General features: G+C 40.0%; 1 long non-coding RNA gene across 2 annotated transcripts; it reads right to left on the reverse strand.

The window, feature by feature from the left end:
- Positions 1-19,743: 19,743 nt before the first annotated feature.
- Positions 19,744-21,177, reverse strand: LOC137247072 (uncharacterized). 2 transcript variants are annotated; one of them, XR_010951771.1, is made up of 3 exons: positions 20,386-21,177; positions 19,952-20,304; positions 19,744-19,888 (listed from the first exon to the last, which is right to left on the reverse strand). It is a non-coding gene; the product is annotated as an uncharacterized lncRNA (long non-coding RNA). The 2 variants fall into 2 exon arrangements; XR_010951772.1 differs by having other exon boundaries at positions 19,952-20,329.
- Between the last annotated feature and the right edge of the window lie 396 nt (positions 21,178-21,573).

The following is a 21,573-nucleotide window of genomic DNA, read 5'->3' on the forward strand; positions in this document are numbered from 1 at the left end:
ATGCCGGAAGAGCCCCCAAATGATCCCGAAAAAGTCCCTAAATGACCCCGACGAGATCCCGCACTGATCCCGAAAACCATCAAGAAATGATGCCGGAAGAGCCCCAAATGATCCCGAAAAAGTCCCCAAATGACCCCGACATACTCCAGAAAAGGTTCCGAAATGGCTCCGAGGGAATCAACGACGGATCGCGAAAACCATACAGAAATGATTCCGGAAGGATCCCAAAATGATCCCGAAATAGTCCGGAAATGACCCAGATGGGATCCCGCACAGATCCAGAAATGATCCCGGGAGGGTCCAAAAACTATCCCGGAAAAGTAACAAAAAATTCCGAAATGGCTCCTACGGCATCCCGGACGGATCCAGAAATGATCTCGGAAGGGTCCCCAAATGATCCCAAAATGGTCCCGAAATGACCCTGATGGATCCGGCAAACCATCAAGAAATTATGCCGGAAGGGTCCCCAAATGATCCCGAAATAAAACAGAAAAAGTCACGAAACGACCTCTAGAGGATCCCCAAATGATCCCGTATTAGCCCCAAAAATTCCCAAAATGACCCTGACGGGATCCCGAAAGGATTTCGAAAACAATACAGAAATGATGCCGGAAAGGTCCTCAAATGATCCCCTAATAGTCCCGAAATGACCGTGACGGGATCCCGACAACTATCCAGAAATGATGCCGAAAGGGTCCGCAAATGATCCCGTATTAGTCGAAAAAAAGTCCCGAAAGGACCACAACGGGATCCCGGACGAATCCCAAAAACCATCCAGAAATGATGCCGGAAGAGCCCCCAAATGATCCCGAAAAAGTCCCCAAATGACCCCGACGATATCCCGGACGGATCCCGAAAACCATCCAGAAATGATGCCGGAAGAGCCCTCAAATGATCCCGAAAAAGTCCCCATATGACCCCGACGAGATTCCGCACGGATCCCTAAAACCATCCAGAAATGATGCCGGAAGGGTCCCCAAATGATCGCGAAATAGTCCCGAAATGATTCCAGAATAGTCCCGAAAATGTTCCAAAATAACGCCGACGGGATCCCGGACGGATCCCGTAAACTATACAGAAATGATCCAGGAAGGGTCCCAAAATGATCCCGAAATAGTCCCGAAAAAGTCCCGAAATTACCCCGGCGTAATCCCGGACCGATCCCGAAAACCATCCAGAAATGATCCCGGAAGGGGTCTCGATATGACCCTTACGGGATTACAAATAAAGTGAAGCTAATTATAAAACCATGTTAATAAGGCAGCAAGCGCATTGGAGCGAATAAAAAGTTCAGATAGAAACATACAGGTAAAGCTAATAAAACGTGCTAATAAAAACAATTGATGGAGGGCGGATGGCGGGAGTAGAGGAGAGGACCACTGATCGTTCCTCCAAAATTGTCTAGATCTCGTTCTGTATGTACCAGATACCAAAAACTATTGATTTAGGAGAAAATTTAGATTGAGTTATAACAATTTATGGATTTTACACCAGAGGGGGAGATAAAGGGGGGCGGGCGGAGGGTATCACTGCTTACTTTGTAAGCCCTCGACTTATTTGACCCCTTGAGTCTGTGATATTGGTGAAGGCCAGTATACGTAAAGTTATAATGTGTAAAAATTATGAAAAATAATTTCTCGAAGGGTCGTGGGACCCCCACCCTCTTTCCATCTTCGAAAAAAATTTCGCTAGTAGACTACTGTCTGTGTCCCAAATTTCATCAAAATCCGTGTAGCCATTCTGGCGTGATTCAGTCGCAAAGACGAAAAAATATAATAATTAAATTATAACTGTTCCTAGGGGGCGGGGACCACGCCCCTTTTGAAAAATATATAGCTAGTAGATCCTTCTAGACTATTGGCTATATGTGTGCAAAATTTCATCCAAATCGGTCCAGCCGTTCTTGCGTTATTGAGTCACAAAGACAAACGTCTGGACAAACATCCAAACATCCAAACATCCAAACATCTTAACATCCAAACTGTGCCATTTATAATATATATTAGATATATTAGATTAGATATATTAGATATTAGATTAGATATTAGATAGATTAGATTAATTATTTTCTAACATAAATAGCAAACTAAATTTTTAAGTTCGAGTTCGCCAGATAGATGCTTGCCAACAATTCAATAACTTTGCCGTTGGGTTTCATGAAAATCTACAAGAAATTTGAAACGGCTGACTATTTCAAATGGCTTAGGAATATTTGCAAAGGCGAAAGAATATTTTTCTTATTTAGTATACCGCGTCAGAAAAGGAGGTTCAGATCCTTCTCCGCTCTGGTCAGTTTGTGATTATCTAACAGGCTGTTGATTTTTTTATTGCATTGCCAGTATTATATACAAGTTTCTCGGATTATACTAACCTACTTAATGTAAAATCTTCATCGCGTTGCCGCATAGACAGAGGTTTTTTTACGAATTTCTCGTATTATATCTTACTGAAAAAAAAAAAATACTTGAAATGCAATGATGTTGGTTGACTTGCTTACTATTCAATACCGCAGTCAGCCCCTATGATAGGGGTTCACATTTTGCGGAGATGAAGTCATGTGATCCGGCGATATTTTCACTATTGTTCGCCAGGCATGAGACGCTTATTTTCGGCTGGCTTTTCCGATACGCATTGTAACCTGAGAAGGTTTATGGGTTCGATCTGGAACCGAAACGTCTCCCCGTATCTCGACAATATGGATTGTGTTGCCTGATTAAATAGTTTGTCTTCAAAATGTTTTCGGAAATAATTTGTAATTGAGCTGCGTAATTTTTTACTGCGATAGGGTATTGTCATCACCATTGAATTCAGGGTCTGAAGCACATTTTTAGGTGGAATATAGCTGGGTTTCAAATGATATTACATACTTGAAAATTTTTACCCGTTAGGATAACGTGCATCGGCGGTAAATTTTCCACGCTTTGATTTTTAACGGCTTGCAAAAAAGGATATGAAGCCATATACCGATATCCAGGAGCCGAGGGCTTCATACACCAAGAGATTTCAAACGGGAAATATTTTTGGTATCAGGACAGCATAAACTCCCGAAAAAGGAATTTTGAAACCTGTCGGCTTTGCAGTTCGATACTACATTTTATTCCTTGCACCCACTCTTCCTAGAGTTAATCCAACCCTGGATAGATGTGCATATGTGTGAGTTAGTTGTTTGTTTGAAAAGTAAGAAAAATTGGTCGACGCAGTTACGAGATTTTCTCCACAATAGCCAGTTTCCCGTTGCCAACAAAGAAAGTCATTCGCAACCATTCACTTTTTTCGCGTTCTCCCGCATATTTACCTGGTATCCTTTTGTTCGGAGAGAAGTTTGTTGATTATTAGATTTTCGCGTTAAATTACGTGCATTCATGTCAAAAAGCTTCATCTATGTACATATACATATACACGCAGTGGTGGATTTAGGGGTGGCGGGGGGGGGGGGGGGGGGGGGTTTAACATACGCACTTTTATTAAGAATATAAGCTCTGACCGATTTTGGCTACTAACCAATTTTCAATTTTCATGTAGTAAAAAAGGTACAAAAAATACTTTAAATTTGCTTCAGCTTGTAAAATGAGCATTTCAGGCTTGATAATTACAAAATTGAAGAAGATGGTGTAGATGTGAAGTATTTTTCGTACCTTTTTTATGACATGAAAATTGGTTCGTAGCCAAAATCGGTCTGTAAAATATGGCTGTATATTCAAGCTTTAAACACATACAGCATAAAGAAACTAATTTTTTCCATAACTATCTCCCAACAATCGCCTAGGTTTTTTGAAAAAATCTTCTAGTACTTCGTTTACCGAAAGTGGTGTATCAATATGGATATTCAATGAAGCGAGTCTATTCAAACGTTCTTGACTGATTGCACTCCGCAAGTAAGATTTTAACCTTTTGAGGGCGGCAAATGTACGTTCTGGTGTTGCTGTCGAAACTCGTAGAACGCCTACTATGCGCAATATCTTATTTACATGTTCGAAAGCATCTGAAAAAATAACATAAATAAGAAATATAGCATACAACTTTTGTAAGCAGTCATCAAAATTGTACCCACCTCAAGTGCATCAAAAACGTTTTTAAAATTTTGACCATCAACTCGGCTTCTCCACATTTTGACTTCCATTGCAAACTCGGTTTTGGAACAATTCACAACATTTTCATAAAATTCATGCAGTTTATTGCATTTTTCAGCTTTGTATTCATTTTGGGGAACAAAACACCGAAATTTTCAAAAATTAGTTGGTGTTTCATGTAACGGCTCTTGATATGAGTTATGAATACATCAAAGAATGGAATATAGAATGCGTTTCTATAATAATCTTCGACGCTCTGAGTATAAACGTTGCATCTACATATTTAATTGATGTTTACTGATGCGTGGTTTCTTGTGTAGCGCATTATGTAGCTTATCCAACCCAATTGTCAACCTCACCTACCCGTGGCGAATCCTGTTTCATTAACAGCCGAGGCTCTGGCGACCCCGATCTCCTGATGGATCAAGGGGTGGGAGGGCGGTATGACCTAGAAGAATTCATGTGGTCATAACAAATCGTTTCCCGGAACGTACCGGATCTGCATCTGGCAAAGGACCATCAACATCGATAACGCCCCCAAGGCCTTCGCTACAACAACAACAGCAACGTTTGGAATTGCACGCTAGAAATAGCAGCTTCAAACTGAGAAGCTTGTGTGAAGTTTTGTCATTTTTCCCTTCTGCTATCTCTTCAAAGGCTTGGAATATTGCTGCTGGCTGGATACCGCTTCATGACATTGGCCCATCTTGTTGGCAGACGCTTTGTAATTTTTGTCTTCGACTTTCTTTTTATACCCAGCAGTACTTGTACACAGGGTATTATAACTTTGATTGGATAACGGTTGGTTGTACAGGTATAAAGGAATCGAGGTAGATATAGACTTCCATATAGCCATTTCCGTCCGTCCGCCCGTCTGTCCGTTAACATGTAACGTTGAATAAATATAGGATATCTTCACCAATAGGATTTTTCACCCCTCACTAGGGTAGGCACCTTGTCGTTGGTGTGAGGGCTTAGCCGAACTCCATAGCGCCCGACTATGAGGCGGAGCTGTTTAGGACTGACATCTACGCCGTTTCGCCTCATAGGAGGGCGGCGGGATGTCGGTGACCAAGAACTGCCAACCCCCTAATCCAGGGTGTTATGCGGACCGTGCCTATTGGACGATTTGCAGCCAGGGGATAAATTCGGCTGTATTCGAACGGAGCCTTCCCGATACCGGGCCATCTCGGGAAGTATTTATGGCCTTACCGCAGTAAGGGCGCTGCTGTGGCGGACGGTTCTTTCCCCGTATATAATACTGGACCGCTGAGCCCGCCTTGTCGGGCAGGTGGTCGTACGACCAAGATGAACAACTCATTACCTGAATGTAATAAGGAGGATGTAAAGAGGAGGACTGAGTCGCAATCCAAGGACGATAAATACGAATTAAGCGATGCGTCGGACTCGGGGAGCGAGAGTAGTGCTGATTCAATGAACTCCGTGTTGGAGAAGCACACAAATGAAAACGGAGTAGAAGAGTGGAGAAGGGTACGGAGCAGAGGGAGTAAAAGAGCTCTCTCGCAGTACCGTGCAGCACTAAGAATTGTACAATGCTTGGAGCAGTGGTCGACCCAACAGAAGTGGAGATCGAGCGCTTGGAATGGGCCCATGAAGCGGTAGAAGTAGGTCGAAGGCAGTTCAAAAGGTTTGCTGCGAGAAACCCTCGGTTCTGCAACCGGTACGAGGAGGAAGAAGCGTCGAATGGCAGAATGAAGAGGCAACGTTCGGCAGAAGGCGACAAGCCTGCTTTCAAGAGGCAGAAAGGACCCAGTCCTAGAGCCGCGAGGCAGGGCAGTCGCATAGACAAGACAAGTAGACCCAAATCTGTAAGACAGATGGGTTCCAATAGCGAGGTAGCAACTACCTCGAAAGCTGCCAGTCAGAGGGAAGTTCCAACTACGGAAGTAGGAGATAAGCCAAAGGGAGATAACGCTAAGACTCCGGCTTTCTCGGAGGTTTTAAAGGGAGATAACACTAGGGCTCCTGCTTTTCCCGAGAAGATGAGTGATGTGGCAAAGCAGTCACTGACTGTGGCGCTGGTTGATCGTAGCAGTCCGTTCGGACAAATGACTACTGAAAGGTGGAGATCTGTGGAAAGGGAGCTTATTAGCTTAATGCTTAAGATGATGCGGGAACAACCAAGTAAGCCCCTTCCAACCTTTGATTCGGGGCGATGGTATAATGGTGTGAAGATGATAGCGTGCGACAACATCGCGAGCTTGCGGTGGCTGGAGGAAGTCGTTCCAAACCTCCAAAGGCAAGGTACGAACGCGCGGTTTGAGGTGGTGGATAAAGCGCAAATCCCCACGGTACCAAAAGTTAAGGTATGGATACCATGCGTGATGAAGTCGGAGGATACACTGCGACTTCTGCAGAAACAGAATCCGAACATACCGACACAGGATTGGAAGGTACTTACTGTATCTCGGCCTACCGAGGATGGTCAGTTCTACATCTTCCAAATAAACAAGCAGGCGGAGGATATTTTGTACACGCAGCTTGGCAAAATGTCCTTTGGCACTGGCAAAATTTACATGCGACTCAGGAAAAGAAGTCCCGAGGATAAAAATCCTAACACGCTGGAAGTGGGCGAAGTCGAAAAGGACCTCAGAAGCCTAAGGGAAAAAAGACAGGTGGAGGTCCCCGACGTCACCACGAACGTGCTAGAAGAGGACCAACCGCTGAATGGTGCTGTGACTCGCACAGAGGAACACACGGCACAACATTCACGAGGGGCTGAAGGGGGCCTCGAATACTCTAAACCAAAAGGGCAAGAGGAGGACGACGACGTCAAGACGAAGGTGCTGGAGGGGGCAAACAGCCCAATGGTGCTGCGAGTCCTACAGATAAACCTCCAACACAGTAAAGTGGCGTCGAGCGAACTCCTCCTAACCCTTGAGGAGGGTTCGTTTGACGTGGCGCTGATCCAGGAGCCGTGGCTCTCATCGGGAGGAAAGGTTTCTGGACTTAGCGCGCGCGGGTTTGGCGTTTACTACGCACAAACGGAAGGACGGGTGCAAGCTGTAGTAATGGTAAGGAAACAGCTGCATTCATATATGCTGCCTAATTACACCACCGAGGATCTCGTAGCGGTGGCCGTTGAGAAAAAGAATAAGCAGGCATTTATCCTGGCGTCCTGCTACATGACCCATGCTGCGGAGGTTCCACCGATGGAGTGCAAAAGGCTAGTACAGGAGGAAGGGCGCAAAGGGCGGTTGGTCATAGGCGCAGATGCAAATGCGCACCACAATACGTGGGGAGGAGCAGATACGAACGAGAGAGGCGAATCTCCATTTTGTTACATCCTGCAAACCAATTTGCAGATAGCCAACAGGGGAAATGTTCCTACATACATTGGTCCAACATCCAGCAATGTTCTGGATATTACATTGAGCTCCGAGCGTGATATATCAAGGTATGATTGGATGGTTCTCGATAGACCATCCTTCTCCGACCATGCGTATATAAGCTTCAGCATCCCACTAAAGAGGGTAGAGAAGGGAGGAACCTTTAGAAACCCTAGGGCAACGAATTGGACTAAATTCCAGAAACATGTAGAAACGAAACTGGGACAACCCAAAGAGGTTGCTAATGTAGAGGAACTGGAGGAGTCGAATGAATTCCTAACAAGGATGCTTATGACTGCGTATAACAAAGCTTGCTCTCTAAGAAAATTCAGAGGAAAAGCAAAGCCGCCATGGTGGAGCAATGAGCTGAGTCTTCTAAGAAGACAGGTAAAAGAAATGTTTAAACTCGCAAAGACCGCGGAAAGCGAAGCGTGTCGGGACGAGTACAGGGATCTACTGAGGATCTACAAGCGTGAAATTACCAGGGCGAAGAGAAACTCATGGAAAAGTTTCTGTACGGACATAGTGCTCCAGTGAAACAGCACGGTTGAAAAAAGTCCTAGCAAAGGGAAACATAGTCCAGGGACTAATAAAGAAAGAGAACGGGGAATAGTCACGTGATAGTGAGGAATCCCTTGAGGTGCTTCTCGATACACATTTCCCATTGGGAGACGGTTTAGAAGAACCAGCAGATATCACTCACACTTCGATCACGGAGCTAGTGGTGCCGGGCTTGGTGACCGATACCAAGATCGAGTGGGCAGTGAAGACGTTTTCTAAGTTTAAATCGCCGGGCCCAGATGGTATATTCCCGGCCATGCTACAAGTCTCAAGTAGGGCGGTCGTGGAATGGCTTAAAATAATATTCGATGGGTGCATAAGACTGAATCATGTACCGCACTCTTGGAGAACTGCTCGTGTAGCTTTTCTACCAAAGGCGGGGAAGATCGGTCACGTGTATCCCAAAGACTATAGACCCATTAGCTTAACATCATTTCTGCTCAAAACCTTTGAGAGGCTGATAGATGTGTACATAAAGTCCAACGTGGATGAAAAGCTGCTCTCCACAACACAGCATGCGTACACCAAAGGCAAGTCGGTAGACACCGCATTGCATAGGGTGGTAATAAGCATAGAGAAATCCCTGTAATATAAGGAGTATGCTCTAGGGGTCTTCTTGGACATTACCGGGGCTTTCAATATTGTTGCAAAATGGGCGATTATGGACGGTCTTAATTACATTAAAGTACATCCTGCCTTAACCAGATGGATCGGCTGCATGTTAAATTGCAGAAAGATTACATCACAATGGGGATTGTACGAGGCCACGAAATCAGTGGACAGGGGCACGCCGCAGGGAGGGGAGCTATCACCTCTGCTGTGGACACTGGTCATCAACCAACTGCTCAGGCAATTCGATGAGGGACCCGTAAAACTTACGGCTTACGCAGATGACGTTGCAATTGTCATAAGTGGAAAATGCCTTCCAACGATTAGTTCTTTGATGGATCGGGCGCTTCGGGATATTCATACCTGGGCATCTAATGTCGGGCTGAAAGTCAATGCGGAGAAGACGGATATGGTCTTGTTTACAAAGAGGTACAAGGTCCCAAATTGGACCAGGCCTAAGTTAGGAGCGGTGACCTTACAGGAGAAACCTTACACAAAATATCTAGGAATCATCCTAGACAGTAAGCTGTCATGGAAGCTCAACGTGGAGGAGAGGGTCAAGAAGGCCTCAACGGCACTCTATGCATGTAAAAGAATGCTGGGGTGTACGTGGGGCCTATCGCCCTCTCTTTCTCATTGGGTTTTTACAGCGATTGTAAGCCCTATTCTATACTATGGAGTTCTTGTTTGGTGGAAAGCCACACAAAAAACAACATACCTCAAAAATTAGAGGGGGTATGCAGACTATCGATGCTTTGCATTACGGGAGCCCTGAAAACAACCCCGACGGCTGCACTGTATGCCATTCTGCACATTCCACCTGTAGACCTGGTAGCAAAGAACAAAGCGTTAACGACTGCAACCAGGCTCCATGCTTCGGGGCAGCTTGAGCGCCGACCATATGGCCATAGTAGTATAGCGTCCTCAGTCACAAGACGAACAGACTACATGATTCCCTACCTGCACTTTGAGGGAGATCTTAAGGCCACAATAGAGGTAGACGGTTGGCGCAAGGGTGCGCAAATGGCGGACGAGGCGATACATGTGTACACCGATGGTTCCAAAATAGTGGAAGGAGTAGGGTCTGCGGTATACTGCGCTGATCCGGAATTAAGCAGATCCTACAGGCTGCCGGATTACTGTAGCGTTTTCCAAGCGGAAATATTAGCCGTAACTAAAGCAGTAGAAACCCTGGAAGAGAATAGCTTAAGCTGCAACCGTGTTAATTTTTATATTGACAGTCAAGCAGCAATTAAGGCAATAATCTCGCATAGCACAGCATCTAAATGCGTGTTAGAGTGTAAGCAGTCTCTGGAGAGAATCGGGACAGGGAGAAGCATACATCTATATTGGGTCCCAGGGCATATGGGAATAGATGGGAATGAAAAAGCGGACGAATTAGCTAAAAAGGGCGCATCCCTTGAAGCTTGCTCCGTAGACGTCCCAATTAGATTGGGCGAGATTAAGCGAAGGCGAGAGATGCACATGATCGACCAAGCAGAAAAGGCGTGGGTTCAAGCGCGGGGCTGTAAAGTGTCGAAGATTATGTGTAGGTCTTACAACCTTAGACTAACACACTTGCTTCTATCATTAAAAAGAGAGGACTGTAGACTCATGACGGGTATTCTGACTGGACACTGCCTTCTGGCGTCACATGCCTTTAAATTAGGCTTGGTCAGTGATAGCAGGTGTAGGAAGTGCGGGTTGGAGGAGGAAACGATCGAGCACGTTCTGTGCTCGTGCCCTGCACTTGCCAGGCTAAGACTCCAGCTATTAGGAGTGATACTGCTGTCAGATCTAGAAGCAGCAAGTGGCTTAAGTCCAAGAAGCTTCTAGTATTTGCCAAGAGGACGGAGTTATTTTATAACAGAGGTCCTGGTTTTTGATAGGGTTTTTCAGTTTGGTCGTTAAAACAAACTTCTGGTAACACTACGGACTCAATCAGTCTATGTGAGGTCCTCATGGACCGGCCAGTTCAACCTACCTACCTACCTTCACCAAATTTGGTACACGAACTTATCTGGACCCTGGACCCAGAATAGATTGGTATTGAAAATGAGCGAAATTGTATGATAACCACGCCCACTTTTTATATATATAACATTTTGGAAAACACAAAAAACCTGATTATTTAGTAAATAATACACATAGAATGTTGAAAAAAAAAAATCAAATTTAAAATGGGCCCCGCCCACATGTCATAAAATCAACTTTACAAATATTATTAATCATAAATCAAAAATCGTTAACCTATCGTAACAAAATTGGGCAGAGAGGTTGCTTTTACTATAAGGAATGCTTTGAAGAAAAATTTACGAAATTGGTTAAGGGCCGCGCCCACTTTTATATAAAAGCTATATCTTTGCAAATGGCCAAATTTTAGAAATAAGGTTTTTCAATTAGAAGAAAATTTTTCTAAGCGGGGTCGCCCCTCGGCAGTGTTTGGCAAGCGCTCCCTGTGTATTTCTGCCATGAAAAGCTCTCAGGGAAAACTCATCTGCTTTGCAGATGCCGTTCGGAGTCGGCATAAAATCGTGTAGGTCCCATCCCGCCAATTTGTAGGGAAAATCAAGAGGAGCACGACGCAAACTGCAAATTATCGCGCCTTACATTTTTTTTTTTATATCTTTGCAAAAAGAGCTTTATATCAATGGTATTTCATTTCCCAAGTGGATTTATAACAATAAATAGGAAAAACTTCAAATTTAGAAAATGGGCCTGGCATCGCCCCTTTTATGACTAAGCAATTTTCTATGTTTCGGGAGCCATAACTCGAAGAAAAATAGTTCAGAATAGAACCATGTGTATATGTATTATTGCGCAGCCTTGTAACACTATTAAGCACACGAAACAAATAACAACAGCATTTCAAGTGTACAGCTGGGTATGTAATGTTCGGTTTCACCCGAATTTAGACTTCCTTACTTTTTGCTTAAAGGAAATTTTTTTCTGGAGAACGCTTTGCCTTTTTGGCCATCGGTAAAAATCAGAATAAATGCACCCTGCCTACATCATGTTAGAATCAAATATACGACATAAAATACTGAAGTATTCCCGGGCAAAGCAACACTAAAATTTAGACAGAAGTTTTTTCAATTGGAAAAAGTTTTTTCAGCCGGGGTTGTTGTTGTTGTTGTAGCAGTACTTCGCCCCATCCAATAGGTGGGACCAATCACAAATCGTCATCAATGTCCTCTAACGGGAGTCCAAGGAAACTTGCTGTTTCAATAGGGGTGGACCATAATGAGAGGGGTGTTAGAGGCGTTGGTTCCACAATACAGTTGAATTTATGGTTGATGTCATGTGGGGACACATTGCAAGCGGGATATACATTTTGTATGTCGGGGTTGATTTTGTATTGGTAAGAGTTTAACCCGTTACAGTACCCAGACCGAAGTTTAGCTAGAGTGACGCGCGTTTCCCGAGGCAGAGTGCGTTCCTCCTCTGCTAGTTTTGGGTATTGTTTTTTAAGTACTGCTTCTGGAGAAAAAATCGTAATTTTTAAGCAACACGATTCATGTTAATTTCACACGATCGATTTTAACATACAAAGCAACAACAATTTTTGAAAATTTTTCAAATTAACACGATCTGGCAAACAAGATTTTTACTTCTTCGACTTCATGTGACATAAAGTATACTGATAACAATATTTTACTGCAACACTGAAAAGTGTTGAAAAAATAACAACGGCAACTATCCCGTTATAAATTCGTAATTTTGCTCGAAATGTCAGCGTCGCTTGCAATATAATATTGTGATTTGTTAATAAAAGCTATTTTGTTTTGATAATTGCGCAAGTTTCTTCATAAATATTTAATTAACGCATTTCGTTAATAAAATGAGCAGTGTAGTGAGTGATGTTGACCAAGAATCCAGCCAAATATTTATTATTGGGCCCACCTGCTACCTTCTGGTGAAATTGGGACTTCTCTGCCGCAGAGAGGCACAACAGCAGCTCCGACGTGCGAGAACACGAATCTAAAGCAGCAGACATTGTAGCGTTATCGGTAACCGTATTGGTAACCTTATAACAGCTGATTCGACCAACCTTATGGGAATCAATGTAATCGATTATTGGTGCCACATCTTAACGCTAAGGACGTAACCGTATCGTAGCCAACCAGTTGGTTTTTGGTTTCTCGCCATATCCATAACCTAAAAATATTTGAGTTTGGTGAATTTAATAACTTTTTGTAGATTTTATTTATTGTTTCGGATACGTTATGAGTAAGAGACTTATTTTTTGTTTAATATGGTTGTAATTTTTTGCGTTTTCTTCATTTTTGTGAAATTTTCACGATTTTTAGGTTAAGGCATCATTAATCGATCAAAATGTATCGTATAGGGTTACGTTAGGGATACGACTACAGCGGACACGAAAAACGACACCAATGACTCCGCTTTAAAGGACATCATTTGCGGAAAAATGGATTATGGCGAAGAAGTGGACAAAAGAATGCTAGGTAAGATAATTTAATTTAGTTTTTATGAACAGGAACCTATTCATTGAATCTTCAATTGTATGTTTGTTAATAAGTGTGCATATTAGGGTGCACCATATTTGTATAGAGACAAATTTGCATTAAGGAACAAATCAAGAACTTTTCGGAAATTTATGTTAGGTAGTGAAAACGTGATCTGTGGAAATATTACAAGATATGGCAATGCGAAAACCTGCCAGAAAGGGCAAAGGTCCGCAAATTCTTGCTTTGTTTGACAAATTTGCAAAAGAAGGCCCTCCCTAGTGCATATTCATAAATATACATATTGCGATTTTATATTTTCAAACTGTGGAATGGACACTGATAGCCTGTTTTTAATTAAAGAAGACGATATCAATGAACTTTTCCCTGTTTCAATGCTTGGGACTAGAATTAAATTTAAGCAAAGGCTAGCCAATTTGAAGAAAAATAAAGTAAGCGTTGGTTTTAGTTAAATGTACACATATATAGTTTTTGCATTTCTTTTTTTATTGCAGGAAAATATTATTATGCGTTTTTTGGAATCTCCAAATAGTTCGCTTAGCTACAGCCACAAATCTCAACCTATCGCAGTAAGTACACCTCTGAAGAATCAATCAATCAAAGAATGGTGGAAACCTTTCGGACCATAGCTTTCTTTGGTTTGTCGAATTCTCCCACTAAGGAACATGAAACGTTGAAAAAATAAACCAAAGATTTCCAGAGAATACTTTGCTGCAGCCATTTAAAGTGCATTTTTTGGCAATTTTTTATTATTTCGAGAATGACAGCAGCTGTCAAAAAATTTTCTTCTACAGTTTGTTTATCAGAATATTACCCATGAAAAGTGTTTTATAGTTTTTTTCGCAAAAGCCATGTATCCTGCGCTATCATCACTTTTTCGTTGTTTATATATGAAACAAGTAAAGGTGGGTAAGTTTGGGTGTAACCGAACATTATATACTCAGCGTGAGCTTCAATTGGACATTTAATTTCAGATACTTTTCTACATAACACCTGACACAGCCCGTTCAAAAAAAAAAAAATGTCTCCCCATTTCCTCTTACAATAAAACTTGATAAGTGAAATATCATTGATTCAAAACTATTTTTGCTAAGTTATAGCTTATTATTCTAGTCTACGACCCTTTTAAACTTGCTTTATATCTAAGTTGACGTGGTCTTTAACCAATTCCGTCTATTTTTACTAGAAATATTTTCTGCTAAAAGGAAAATATGTGTAGACAATTTCATTAGGATATGTTAATTTTTCTTCGAGTTATGCCTCTGAAACATAGAAAATTGCTTAGTCATAAAAGGGGCGGTGCCACGCCCATTTTTTTAAATTTGAAGTTTTTCCTATTTATTGTTATAAATCCACTTGGGAAATGAAATACCATTGATATAAAGCTCTTTTTTTGCAAAGATATAGCTTATTTTATTCATCCACAACCCTTTTAAAAATCTTTTATATAAACGTGGGCGTGTTCCTTAACCGATTTCGGCATTCCTTATAGTAAAGGCAACCTCTTAGCCAAATTTTTCTACGATAGATGTAACGATTTTTGATTTATGATTAATAATATTTGTAAAATTGATTTTATCACAAGTGGGCGGTCCCACGCCCATTTAAAAAAATTTGTTCAAATTTTTATCAAGAGTCTCAATATCAGTCCACGCATCAACATTCTAGGTGTATTATTTACTAAATAATCAGGTTTTTTGTGTTTTGCAAAATGTTATATATATAAAAAGTGGTCGTGGTTATCATCCGATTTCGCTCATTTTCAATGCCAATCTATTCCAGGGCCAAATCGTAACATCCGTGATCGTATAACTCGTCACGTAAAAACATGATTTTCTGATTATGACATACGTTAACGTACTACTTCGATCGTAATTTTGGATCGCAACATACGTGACGAGTAACTGAACGTACACGTTAGGTTCCACTTTCCTTCGAACACAAAATGGCGATCGTATACACAAAAGTGTCATCGAAAATGTAAGAAAATTGTTAAAATAGATGAACAAAAAATATAATAAATTTCAAATTCCTATTATTAACAAAGGTCGAATTCAAACAATATTAACCCAAGCCAAAGGAAATATTGGCGGAATTCGTGGCGAGGCACCCGCTTTGGTATCGGCTTGCTTCAAATTTAACTTCTCCAGGAAGTAACAAAATGTTAAGCGAAATCTCTTGAAGAAACTGCAATAATTTTTTGTTACAAACAAATTATACATATGTACATAAATGATATGCTTACGCTTTGTTCGATAAGTCCAAAGGGTTACTGAACTCTCTTAGCCGCCTTCGGAATATCTTTTCATCGCCTTCGCTATTACTGGAGCTCAAACAAAACAATAAAATTGGGTCCATCGCAATTATTTACATTTTTTTTATTTTTGACAACCAATTTGACAGTTCAAAATCTATTGTGAGCTAAAAACACAATCCAATCTAATGTGGATTGTAAAATTTGTTGTGAATTGAAAAGAAATTACGTTCCGTTTGCTATCGTATGTTATAATCCCATGTTTTTTACACGTTTGACGTATCACGTAATTTTCTTTCGTGTGGTTGCCTATCCGTGATCGTATGTTACGATTTGAGCCCAGGGTCCAGATAAGCTCGTGTACCAAATTTGGTGAAGATATATCAATATTTACTTAAGTTATCGTGTTAAAGGGCAGACGGACAGACGGACGAACGGATGGACATAGCTCAATCAAATTTGTTTTCGATACTGATGATTTTGATATATGGAAGTCTATATCTATCTCGATTTCTTTATACCTGTACAACCAAGCGTTATCCAATCAAAGTTAATATACTCTGTGTGCATGGCACGCTGAGTATAAAAATCATTCAACAAGTTGATTTATGAACGCATTTTGTAAGGCGCCAAAAAACCTTTTTTTTTTTTGGATTTCGGTAGATTATTATGTTGCTATGAATGTTTGTATTGGCGATTTTTTGTTGGATGGTACTAACCCATAAAAAATGGGCGTGGCAGCAGTCCTACTAACTGTAAACATTTTCATTAAGCTACTAATTTGTTTGATTTAATGTTTCAAATTTCTCCAAATATAGCCTAAATCTATTTACAGGTAATAAGCTTGAAAGACGTTGATTTTTATTCAAATCCGTTAAGCTGCTTTTACTTGGCCACTAAACAAACTATTAAATTTAAAAGAGAACGGTTACTGCCACGCCCACTTTTAATAATTTATTCGCTTCAACAAAAAATCGCCAAAACAAACGTTGATAGCAACATAATAATCTATCGAAATCGGCAAAAAAAATCACTTTTCAAAAAAAACGGTTTTTTGACACCTTTCAAAATTCATTCATAAATCAACATGTTTGAATGATTTTTTCATATATGGACAACGAAAAAGTGAAAAGTGGCTTTTACTATAAAGATACTTTTGAGAGGTAATATTTTGATAAACAAACTGTAGAAGAAAATTTTTTGACAGCTGCTGCCATTTTCGAAATAATAAAGAGTCGCCAAAAAAATGCACTTAAATGGCTGCAGCAAAGTATGCTCTGGAAAATTTTGGTTTATTTTTTCAACGTTTCATGTTCATTAGTGGGAGAATTCGATAAACCAAAGAAAGCTATGGTCCGAAAGAGTTTCACCATTCATTGATTTTTCGTCTAATATGCCTGGACTAATAAAAATTAAAATAAAAGTGTAAAACTTATTTAAGTATATACAAATTATTTAAAAAGGGCGTAAAAACCGTTAGTAAAACAAAACGCCTTAAAGAGCATTGAACATTTTTTTAAAAGAAGTAAAGTATTATTAAAATGGTTGGCCAAAATGTATTATCTTAATTATTATTATTATTATATATTATATATAGCGGGCATTATTCGCATACGATTTTTCTCAAGTCTGATTACATAAGTATACTAATATAAGAACGCTGAATTAATTTCATTTATCACAAGATTTAAGTTACAAACGTATGTATATTGGATGAGCTTAATAAATACAATCACTTTAAAGTCAACTTTAAAACAACAGTTTTACTTAAGGGTAAAACAACAAGGGATAGTGTTAAACTTAACATGATTTACTGTTGTTTTAAGAGATCATGCAGTGTTAATTCAACATTAATTCCTGTTAGTTTAACCAGAGGTATCATGTTAAATATCATGTAAAATCAACAATATTTTGGTGTAGAATCAACACTATTCATAGTGTTAAATACACACTTTAAGTCAATGTTTAACAACTAATACTTTTTACAATAATTTCTGTTAATTTAACAGTAACCACCTTGTTAAATATCATGTTAAACTAACCAAATTTTAGTGTTCAATCAACACTTTCCATCGTGTTGAATAAGCACTTTAAGTACATGTTGAAATAACACTTTTAACACGAAGATTACACTCTGCTTCAGCTTGAAAAATTTTAAACACAAAAAGTGTTGATTCAACACAATTTTTTTTCTGGGTGTGGTTTCACCGGTCAATTTCTGGCATATAGGTCCGACGCCTGTTTGTGGATTTCACTGAGAACCTGCTAGTGGTTTATAAATTCATCATACGGCTGTATTCTCAAGTGCCGTATTTCCTCATAATACTTACGGAAATGACCCCTTAAGCTCCTGGCCGTTGTAGCATCATAAATCAGATGTCTGTTGGGATGCCCAGATTTATATATATTCAACAGAAACTATTTGTTCAGCATTTCATTTCTCTCCTAATGGGGTGTACTCTCGCATTACTATGTAGGTGGTTCTCTGTGGATATAAGTAGACAGCCCGTGTCGTTTCTGAGAGCGGTGTTTTGACAGGCCCGTATTTTCTTCCAGTGAGTAACATTTAGGCTCGACGTCCACATGAGGAACGCGTACCATGCAAGCGACCGGCCAATTGCTTTGTAAGTGGTAATAAGCCTCTCTTTATTTTAAAGTGCTGCCGGCAAGAGAGTTGAGAATTTTATTACGGCCCTCAATTCTAGGTATCGTTGCGGATGCGGTAACGTAATGCCGTCGACGTGGATGGCCAATATGGTCGACATTCCTTTTGTGTATGTTGGAAATAAGGCCGCCTATGATTTGGCCGGCGGCAATGTCAGATTTCGCGAGGAGAAAAAACTGGAGAAATTACATAGCTCATGGATGGGTGGGCCGGGACCTGAGCCATTATTGTGCAGTCATCGGCGTAGGAAACAATGGTAACTCCTTCTGGTGGCGAAGGGAGCTCCGATATGTAGTGGTTGACTGTATCAAAAGATTTTGCTAAGTCTATCTCTACCTCGGTCCTTATCCGCTTTTGATCGGATCTACATATAATACCAAGGACTATATTTCCGCCATATTGCAAAGCGATATCAATGGCTTTTTATTAACGGTTTGCAAACCTTTTGAATTTTCTTTTAATTAATGTGGGTGGCGCCGCTCCAATTTCACAAAATTTTAATACATTTGTGCTGTATTTCGTAACTTTTTTTTATCCACTCATGAAGTTTCACCACCTCAGCAGTATTGCTCCTTTTTCCATTTTTGAAAGCAAGCGTGAATAAAATCTGATTTTGACCACTTTCAATCACTATATCGTCGACGATACTATAAATGCTGCTAACTCGATTCACCAAAATTTCACAGTAGAACGAAAAAGCTCTACTGCATGACAAGTTAAAATTTATTGAAATTTTCTGGAGCTAGCAGCTTTTCCGTCGTGGTTTGATAGTAGCGTGCTCCGCCTACCACACTGACTATCCTGTGTTCACGACCCGGGCAAAGCAATATCAAAATTTTAGAAACAAATTTTTCAATTAGAAGAAAATTGTTCTAAGTGGGGTCTACCACTTCCGCCTTGGAAAGGTTCTCAGTGAAAACTCGTCTGCCTTGCAGATGCCTTTCGGATCAAGTAGGCTCTGTCCCGCCAATTTGTGTGAAACATTAAAAAGGAGCACGACCAAAATTGGAAGAAAAGCTCTGCCTTAAATCTGTTCGGAGGTTATCGCGCCTTACATTTATTTCTTTATAACAAATTTCCATACCTTTGTTGGAGTTTGTGATTCTGGAAAACAGACATATACTTTTCTTTTACCACCATATGCAGAAATCGTCTCCCACTCTACCCTTGCCAAAAACGATCTCAATTTATGCTCAAGTTATGGTGTTATTGGACTGAACTTTGTTGATCTTAAACATGTAGAACATCAGCGCTTGGTAAAGTATCGAGGTAAAGTATCGATACTTTACTCAGTACTTGGAAAAAACATCGAGTAATTTTTGGAAAAGTATCGATACTACTCACTCAGTACTCGTATCGTTCTATCACTTGTCAGAAGGAGTTCGCTCGGCGCCACTTCCCTGTGTTGGAGGTTAATCTGTAAGAATCGCAGCGCCATTGGGATGTTTGTGTATCTTCTTATTCTCCGCCACTGCTGCGCTCATGCAATGGATTTTAACAGCTGATCGCAGGCTCTGGAAGTCCGTTTCCATCTCCTCTGCTGGCAGCTTCTTATGGGTATTTTTACGGCTAGCAGCATCGTTGAACTGATTGTACGCCACCAGCACCGCCGCCTTTACGTCTATATGCTCGTCATTTGATGCTAGATCTATGTTCTCGAGGTCCCTTTCTGCCTACCTTGCTCTAAGCGTATTGGTGTTATTGTCACAGTTTTCCAAGAAAGCAAGCTATGTAAACAAAGTCATTGTGAATAAGATGTCTGTCCCTGCATCGCTAAGAATGGTTGGAGGAATTGCTAATATACTAAGTGATGAATGTGAACTGACAATGCTGTTGTTTTTTCAAAAGAACACCCACGTTAATGGGAACAGGAGCCAGAGTTAAAAAATAGGCTAGAAGTATAGATAATATAATCAAAGTGGTCAATAATATCTCCAAAGAGTTATTAAACTTACTCAAGATTTTAACAAAGTCATAACAAATTATGAGGAGGAAAAACAGTTCCGAATGTACCAACAACAAAGGCCGTTTTTGAAAGCCTGCAGAAACCATATACTGCCAAAGGCAAAATATAAACATTTCATTTTGATAGTTTCTTTTCCGTATAAAATGTACTTATTTTTAAAAATTTCCTTAAATTAAAACAAACAAATAAATTAAGGTTTTTGTATACTAAATTTGCTATTATTGTTGTTTTTCTCAGAAGTTGTAGAAAAATTTACGTTCCATTTTTTAAACAGCAGTGCTCAGCCTTCTAAATGACCCGTGATTTTGCCATTTTGTTTTTACTATAATATTTTGAAACACCCTAGGAAATATAAACATATAAGCAACTAAAAGAAATATTTCCTTTGAAATAGAATAACAAACAATTTAGCAAATAACATACTTAATTATATTGACTTTGTTATAAGGTAGAACGAAAACTATTGCTTCGTCCATTGTGAAAATTCGGAAACTATAAAAAAGATGGGTCCGGATGAGTCTTCTTGTTTTAAAAATTTATAACTAACAATCGGCGGAAGAAATCACAAACTGCATTGAATTTACGGAATTATTTCGCGCTCCTCTTTGCCCTTTTGAGCGGTCTGAATTCGCAGCCTCGTATTATTAAAGCCCATATATTCTATCATTAAATTATAATTTGAAATATTTTTGCGTCGGTTCTTTGGTCAATATGGAATCAGTGATAACAGTTGCGCATTGCCTGAAAGTTTTAGTTGGTGTAACCAAAACAAATGGTATTGCACAATGGCGCAATGATGACGACAAAACCTCACATATGGATATAGCTGCAATTAAAGTGAGTTCACCCTTCATCTCGAGTTCTTCGCACTTGTATGCCTTTCTTTAATTTTGTACTGGAAAGCACAATTTTTTCACTGCAGAACTCGATATAAAGGGTGAACTCACTGTAATTTCACCTATATCAATATGTGACGTTTTGTGATCAACATTGCGCTTTTGTCCACCACCGTTTGTCATGGTTACACAAACTAAAACTTTCAGGCAATGCGAAACTGTTATCACTGATTCCATATTGACCAAAGAACCGACGCTAAAATATTTCAAAGCATAATGTCATGATAAAATAGACGGGCTTATACAATACAAGGCTGCGAATTGACACCGCCCAAAAGCACAAAAAGCAGCGCAAAATAATTCCGTAAATTGATTGCAGTTTGTGACTTCTTTCGCCGATTGTTAGTTTTAAAGTGCTTAAATGAACACTATTTATACCTTTCTTATAGTTTCAGAAATTTTCAAAACCAGGTGAACAAACAGTGTTCGTTCTATCTTATAACAATGTCAAGATAATTAAGTATGTTATTTGCTAAATTGTTTGTTATTCTATTTCAAAGGAAATATTTCTTTTAGTTGCTTATATGTTTATATGTCCTAGGGTGTTTCAAAATATTATAGTAATATCATAATTGCATAATCATAGTTCATTTAGAAGGCAGTGCTCAGTGCTGTTTAAAACAAATGGAAACGTAAATTTTTCTACAATTTCTGAAAAAAAAAAAAAAAACAATAGAAAAGTTAGTATAAAAAAACCTAAATTAATTTGGTTATT

The sequence above is a fragment of the Eurosta solidaginis genome, chromosome 3 (assembly GCF_040869045.1).
Source record: "Eurosta solidaginis isolate ZX-2024a chromosome 3, ASM4086904v1, whole genome shotgun sequence".
NCBI lineage: Eukaryota > Metazoa > Arthropoda > Insecta > Diptera > Tephritidae > Eurosta > Eurosta solidaginis.